We start from the raw sequence: 7923 nt of genomic DNA, 5'->3' as shown, positions 1-7923 counted from the left end.
ATATATGTGTATGAGACTAACGAACTTCATTCTGGATATGCTGATTCTGAGGTTCCTGCATCCTCTCTGAATAGAGATTTCCAACAGTCAACATATAAATACCTATGAGTCTGAAGATCAGCAGAATATTTAGCGTATAGGAGGTAACTGAAGACTAAGGAACAGATAGCTGCCCAGGAAGAATATGTAAAATGAGAAGTATAGGTTGGAATGAGCTTAGAAAGTAGGGAAAGTTTGAGGTTTTATTACATATCAAACATCCTTGAAAATTGTCTCATTAGGACTAGAAATTGATTGTAGGCCTAGAAATAGCATGTTCTATGATACCACAAAAAAAGGGGAGGTGTGACCAAAAGAATTACATTGGTTCAAGCATGAGTTTCCCAGCATGTTGAAGTTTTGCTCCAAGTAAGAACAATAGAAGGTGAAGTACACTCATATAGCCAAATGCAGCAAGCCATCGAATTGGCTGATAACCTCTCCACTACCGAGATGACGACGCACCCTAGAGCCTTCTTGGCTTAGTTTAACTGGATACCGTCTTTGAGATGCTTATTTGGTTTTTCCTCTGTGCCTTTTGCCCTTGTTGCCCTAACTCCACACGCTCAACCCTTCCCTAAACTTCTTTCTACCAAATAACTTTAAAAACCTGGTTCAACAGGTAACTGCTTTTTTTGTTGTTGTCTTTGACTCTACTACATGGCTTTTCTTAATTTTTTTTTGTAAATGGCTGTTAATACTGTTATAAGCATCTGGTTCAAGTTGTATAGTGATGGAGCAGAATGTTCAAACAGTTATAGAAACAGCATTAGTGTATGATGTGGCAGAATGTGAGGTGCCTTGTTTTTTTGTTTGTTTTTGATGCTTTTTTTTTTTAAGAAAAGGTACCACATAGAAGAAATGCCTAATTAAAAAAATGCATCATTCCATCAAGATGAAGCTAGATTTAAATGAAAGACAGATAACTCTATTAAGGGTTGGAAAAAATCATGCAAAAACCTATCAGTGATGTGTATATGTTGTTCAGAGGGGAGGCACGGTTTCAGTTTCAGGAATAGAAAGCTATGGGGCCGCTAACACAGTGAATAAAGTTTAGAGTCCTACCAGGGTCTCTGACAAGATCCCAGTGAGCATCCTGGCAGACATATCTGGTCATTATGCCACTGTATGCAGGGCGAAAAGGAGCTGCAAAATAATCCCCTAGGAAGGGATTCATGAGAATCACGGCCAGTTTGTCTGATGGGTACCTGTAGCCTGAGCACTCAGCGCTCATGCCCAAGGGAAGTTTCCAGCCAAATGTAACCTCACTTAACCGAGACACTGATTATTTCCTAGTGAGTCAGTACCTTTTAAGCAGTCATAACCAGACTCTTAATATTTTGGTATGGAACACATAAACATCTACTTAGTATCATTCGTAACGTTTAGGAGTACGTAGCTTATGGTAACAGCTGTGTAACTCCAATCTAAAATATACAATTGAGTCACTGATTTAAAGTTGGTAATTTTAAGTAGGGGTACAAATAATACAAAGCATTGTAATATTTAAAAACTCCAGGTTTACTATTTTTATAAGCTTAATTTATCACAAGAACTTAATACTTATAAGAGATTTTCAAGTCAAACAATTGAAATACTTAAAGATGTTGACTATACTATTGTTACTGGAGGCCTATGAAAGTATCTTATGATAAATGGTAATTTAAATTTGAGGCATTTTCTTTGATAAATTGGCAAAATTTTTAGTTAACGTTTAATAGAAGTAAGGAAGTATTGTGAAACTTGGCTGTGGTTCAAATCCCAGATCTGTAATATTCTGTACTGAGTGCTCTGGGGGTCAACTACGTAACCTCAAAATCATAAGTTTTATCAGCTGTAAAAATGTATTGATACCATGTACCTCACTGGATTGTGGGAAATATAAAAAGATATATAAAAAAAAAGATATAAAAAGAGCTTAGCACACTGTGTTGCATAGCACTAGAATAATCTTAGTTAAAACATACAGTCTTCCAGTATAATTTGCTATTTAGAGTCTAAGATGGACCTTACAAGACTCCAAGGTATGAGAATTTTGCTTGATGTTTTGCCCTTTGATTCAAAGGTTACCATGTTTTCCTGTCAGAATGAAATCACATACACTATGAAAGCTCAGGATGATAAGAATGAATGACCAAGTAACTGATAAAATCTTCCCACAAGTTTTGCAACATCAAAGCTTAAGAGAAAAAGGAGGATTGAGTAGAAAAAGAGTAGAGAAGGAGGCTGAGGAGGGAGGGACACACAGTAAAGAATGTGATTTATTTGAAGGAGAAGAGGGTGTGGGTGGGGAGTGTTGTTTGAGATAAAGGGTAAGGATGTACTTAAGATTCCATAGGGTGGAACCAGGTTTTGGAAGATCAGATAGCAAGCAGAAGAATTTTTTCATTGTCCTGTCAGCAGTTTTAAAACCACAACCAAACCTGGCACTGATGTTTGATCAGCAGTATCAAATAGATATATCAAACACGCAGTATCAAAGCAATCAGAATTGATGTAAAAAAATTAGAAAATTAAAAATTAATTTAATTAAAAAAAAAAAACCTTCCAGAGACAGAATTATAAAATTTGGGAAGTTGTGCAGATTTTTCTTTCCACTGAGGTCAACTGTGAACTGAGATTGTCCCCTGATCTCCCATCTGTGACACATTCCTCAGTCAGACAGTTATTTCTACTTTTTTCTATCTACAAATAATGCAAAGATCACTTCTTTCAGCAAATATTCTGGAAACAGTGAAATTAGGCATTGTTCTCTAATGAAACTATTTAATAGCTTAAGATAAAATGGTATGGCTAAGGAAAGAACACAATGAGATTCTAGGGTAATGGCTTGTAGAAGAATTTCTTCCTGTGAAATTGTTACTATATACATGATGTTCATGAAAAACAAAAACTTACTTAGTGCCTACCAGATAGCAGCCCCTTTAATAAGACCTTGGAGTTACAGCAAAGAACAAAATATTCACCTATCCACAGAGACCAAAACTCCTGAACAAGGTCCCTGGTTATTCAGTATTTTCTAGGAGCTCATTAAAATGTAAGACTCCACCTCAGATCTACCCTAACAGAGACTCTTAGGGTGGGGCCCAGAAATCTGTCTGAATAAGCTGAGATGATTCTACTGCTCACTGAAGTTTGGTAACAACTGTCTTAGATTTATCATATGGACAGGATTTGAAACTTTTCAGGTTTCCTACCTGATGATGAGAGGAAGGGATTGAGGGAGTAGCTGAACAGAAAAAAGCTCTTCAGTTCTCCATTTTTTAAGCTGTTTTCCCTAAAAGGAAATACTCAGGATTACAAAGAAAGGTAAGCTTTTCTCTGAAGATTATTTCCTTAATCGTGGTTTTCTTTAAATACCTAAACTTGATTTTAGCATTTATGGAAGCTTTAAAAATATATGCAATGCAATGGTATAAAAGGATAAATTAGAAAGCCGGGGTGAAAAATAAATAAAATTAGGAAAAACTAGGATAGGTGGTATAAAAGGATAAATTAGAAAGCCGGGGTGAAAAATAAGTAAAATTAGGAAAAACTAGGATAGGTGGTATAAAAGGATAAATTAGAAAGCCGGGGCAAAAAATAAATAAAATTAGGAAAAACTAGGATACGTGTGAATTTGGCACATAGGTAACATACTCATGAGACAAAGTATTCTGCTTAGCTTTCTCTTGGTTTCTGTAAAAATATTCAACGTCTATCCTCTGTCCTCTGATTTCTCTTTGCACTGGTTTGATTTAAAATATTTCTGAAAATATTTATCGAGCATTAGATAAAATAGATACAAAGAAAATGATTATGAGTGGTGGAAAGGTATTTCAAGTTGCATAGTTATAGAAGGGCCTCTCTGAGGAAGTGATGTTTGAGCTGAGGACTGTCGGGAGGAAAGGAGCTAGAATGGCAAAATCTTGAAAGAAGAGCATGGCCAGCTGAGGAAGTGGAAAGGGCACAGATGAGTTTGTCATAGTTGGAATGGACAATGGTTGGAGGAAAGCTATAGGTGAGATTAGATACAGGCAGGAGGCCAGACCATCTAGAACTATGTTAGCCACTTGGATTTTATCCTAAGTGCTATGGAAAGCCAAAGAAATTATTAGAGGGAATTCCCTGACGGTCCAGTGGTTAGGACTCCGTGCTTTCACTGCCAAGGGTGTGGGTTCAGTCTCTGGTAGGGGAACTAAGATCCCACAAGCCTCATGGGCAAATTAAAAAAAAAAGATTAGAAGTCTAATTTAGGTTTTAAAATAATATTCAGGTTGTTGAGCTAAGGAGTTGGAGATAGGAGTGGGGCAGGGTTGAGTATGAACTAGTTGAGATGATGAAATGATGGTGGCTTAAACTGTGCTTCCAAATGAAATTTTAAAGTGAGTTGGGAGGAGAGGCATTATTGATTGAAATATGAACAGTGTTATAGATATGTTAATGTGGAGTGCTTATTAGACATTTAATTGCAAATGAGTTGGGAGTTCCGGGTCTGAGTAGAAGATTAAATTGGAGAGCGGTACTTAAAATTTTTGAAAGTAAATGTGATTACTAGGGAGACATTGGAACTAAAATAAGGAAAGGGACTAGAACTGAGCCTTAAAGCACCGCAAAACTTAGAAGTTCAAGAGGCTTCAAAGCCAAAAAAGAATGCTGAGAAGCAGGTGAGTGAAGTAGGAGGGATATCATCTACATGATCCTGATTGCAAAGAGAAGAAACCATTCCAAAAGGAGAGTCCTGGACAACTATGGTGACTGCTGAGAGCTCAAGTAAGATAAAGCCAGGAGTGACCACTGACTTTCTAAACTTGTTCATTGTTGTGACTGATCAGTTTTTTTTTCAGTCTAGGTCTTGTTCAGGGGGGCAACACAAGAGAAGCTACAAGGGTTTGAAGGACCCAGTAAGAAAGAATTGGAGTAAATTCAAATCCAAATGATAAGTAGCGAGAAAATACTTGCAACTTGTATAATAGGGGGATAATCTTTTCAATGTGTATCTTAAAATTAAGAAAAAAGACCAAAAACCTGGTAGGAAAAAACAGCTGAAAGGCTTAAACATGGTTCATAAAAAAAGAAATGAAAATGGCTCTTTAAGCATATGAAAGTAATAGCTTTATTCATAATAAAATAAATGCAAACTAAAATCTCACCGACCAAGTGGGCAGAAAGTTGACACCTTCTCATGTTGTTTGAAATGCAAAATTGTACAATCTGTAGTTGGGAATCTGGTAAAACATACCAAAATTATAAGCGCATTTATATTTATAGTTACTGTATTCGTAATGAGAACTGTTTTAAGAAATATTAAAAATAAACGTAACATTTTTATGAAGAACCTTTTCTGAACAGTTCTTGAGACAAGTGGCATGGTTTTACATTTTTGCAAATCTCTAATTTCTGTTTTATAGCTGCTCCAGCATTCCATCTATTGCAATGTTATTTTAGTTGAAGTATATGAAGAAAATCTGTCCTCACACCACTACATAGTTGGAAAAGGGGAGATCATTCTACTACCTTTTTCAGATAATTGTTGTTTGTGGGTTTCTTTTTTTTTTTTTTTTTGAAATCATGTTAAAGAACATTTTGTCCTCTGTAACGTTAAAATGCACTGGTCTGTCTTATACTTTGAATTTACTTTACCCTGGCATAATCTTATAACATCATGCATTGGAAAATAATTGGTTCACTGAATTTGCAGATTTTCCAAATGTTGACACATTTCATTATGCAATAGCAAAAAAACCAATTGTTATATTCCTACCAATTTCATTAGAAAAGACTAAATATTGGGAAACTGTCAAGCTTAGAATAGCAGGTACAAGTTTTCCAAAACTCTCATGTTTGCTTAAAAGCTCAAATTTTATCATTGGGAACAAATACACTCAGTTGGTTTCCTTGAAATGTCAGTGTTCGAGAAAATATCTTTCAAAATCACTACATCTGAATGACCACAGTTTGTCTCATTTGTTCTTTCTACTAAAAATAACCTGTGAAAAAACGTGGCTAGTATGGCTTGCAACTCAACCCTGGAAAATGCTTTTTTGTAAGACAACCATTGTTTTTCCATATGCAGCATAAATGCTTTACACTTACTTTCCAACTTGTCACCCAGAATGCTAAATCCTTTACTCAAGGGTTGAGATTTAATATTTTACTAATGCATCAAGAAATAAGAACGTTCTGGGGACTTCCCTGGCTTACAGTGGTTAAGACTCCACTCTTCCAATGCAAGGAGCATGGTTTCCATCCTTGGCTGGGGAACTAAGATCCCACATGCCTAACGGTGAGGCCAAAAAAAAAATAAAGAATGTTCTTAATTAAAATGGATTTTTTTTTTTTAAACTGGGCGCATACAAGTAGGTAGAGATTTTAAAAATTTGATAAATGACCATGGTACTCTTTGGTGCTTGTTCCTTGATTAATGGTAAGACACCAGAAGTTTTATCCATTATACTATCAGTGCAGATGTCAACACAGTGAAAAGGTAAATCAAGTCTGCTGCTTTAATATGTAACCCAACAAAATAACATCTTCATATATGTAAGAAAACAACTTCAGAATTTTTTTTTTTTTTAGCTTTAGGTATCTTAAAAATTAAAAAAGAGTGAAAGGACAGGAGGTCTAGTTGATGGTCAAGTTTGAATGGAATTGAAAGATGAGAGGCAGAAGCAGCTAGTAAATCCAGAAATGGAAGTTTGGGAGTTCTGTTATCTGTCAAGTCCTTTCAAGAGATGTTGTCAAAAGAGCTGACTAATGAGACAGAATGGGCAGGTGTAAATTAGAAATTTTTGAGAAATTAATACTTGGTGTTATGGTGTCTCTCAACAACAGCTAGAGATGGGGTTGTACAAGACAATTCTTTATTGTGAAAGTTTCCCAAATTTAGTAGGTAATACATTTTAATATAATTAAAATGTTTCGAGTGAAAAAGTAGAATTGTTGCTCAAAGGATATCAGAATTGTCTGGAAATAGGGATGCAGGAGATTATAGATCCTGCGTTCTGTTTCCTTAAAATATATATGTATAGATGTGCATATGTACATGTGTATATATTTACGTATATATTTTATACATGTACATGTAAGTGTGCGCAAATTTTCCCTCAGTTTTTTTTTTTTAACTTATAACCTTTTTTTTTTTTTTGGGGGGGGGTACACCAGGTTCATTCATCTGTTTTTATACACATATCCCCGTATTCCCTCCCTTCCTTGACTCCCCCGCCCGTTCCCTCAGTATTTTTGAAAAGGTTTTATTTATTTGGGAGGTCGTTTTTATTTATATTTTTACAAACATGCTTTAAGGGCCAAGTCTCGCGTGATACACGCCTTGCGCTTTGGACGCAAAACCTGTTGCCTCCCTCAGGCGCGTGCGCACCAATGGACCCCGAAGCAAGCGCTTCCCAGGCATGCGCACCTAGAACCCTGAAGTGAGCGCCTGGTTAGATTTGGCAACCCAGAACCTCCCCTCTCTCTGGTTTAAGGACGCACACAAAGAAGCCCTCGCTTTCCAGCTCGTGCAGGCGCTGCCTGAGTGAGTGATGCCTTTAATTCGCGACCGGAGCGCCTGAGGCTAGGCTCTGCCTCCGCCTTGGTCCAGGAAGTTCCTGTCGAGCTCTTTGCAGCGGGGTGCCGTCTTCCGAGCACCATCTTTCTTTCTTTCTCTCTTTCTTTTTCTTTCTCGCTTTCTCGCTCTTTCTTTCTCGTTTCTTTTTTTAATGACTTACAGGGAAATAGTTTGCTGTGTTACTTGTAATTTTCAGCCAACTTTTTGAAGTTCTCAGAACACTTGAACGCTGGTGTAACTCCTTGTGTTTCCTTCTCCAAGCACGTGGTTGCCGAAAACCTGCTGGATTTGAGGGGCCCGGGATGCGCTGACCTGCTGAGGCTCCACTGCAGGCTGAG

Source organism: Hippopotamus amphibius, chromosome 10, assembly GCF_030028045.1.
Source record: "Hippopotamus amphibius kiboko isolate mHipAmp2 chromosome 10, mHipAmp2.hap2, whole genome shotgun sequence".
NCBI classification, from domain to species: Eukaryota; Metazoa; Chordata; class Mammalia; order Artiodactyla; family Hippopotamidae; genus Hippopotamus; species Hippopotamus amphibius.
This window is presented reverse-complemented; position numbering follows the sequence as displayed.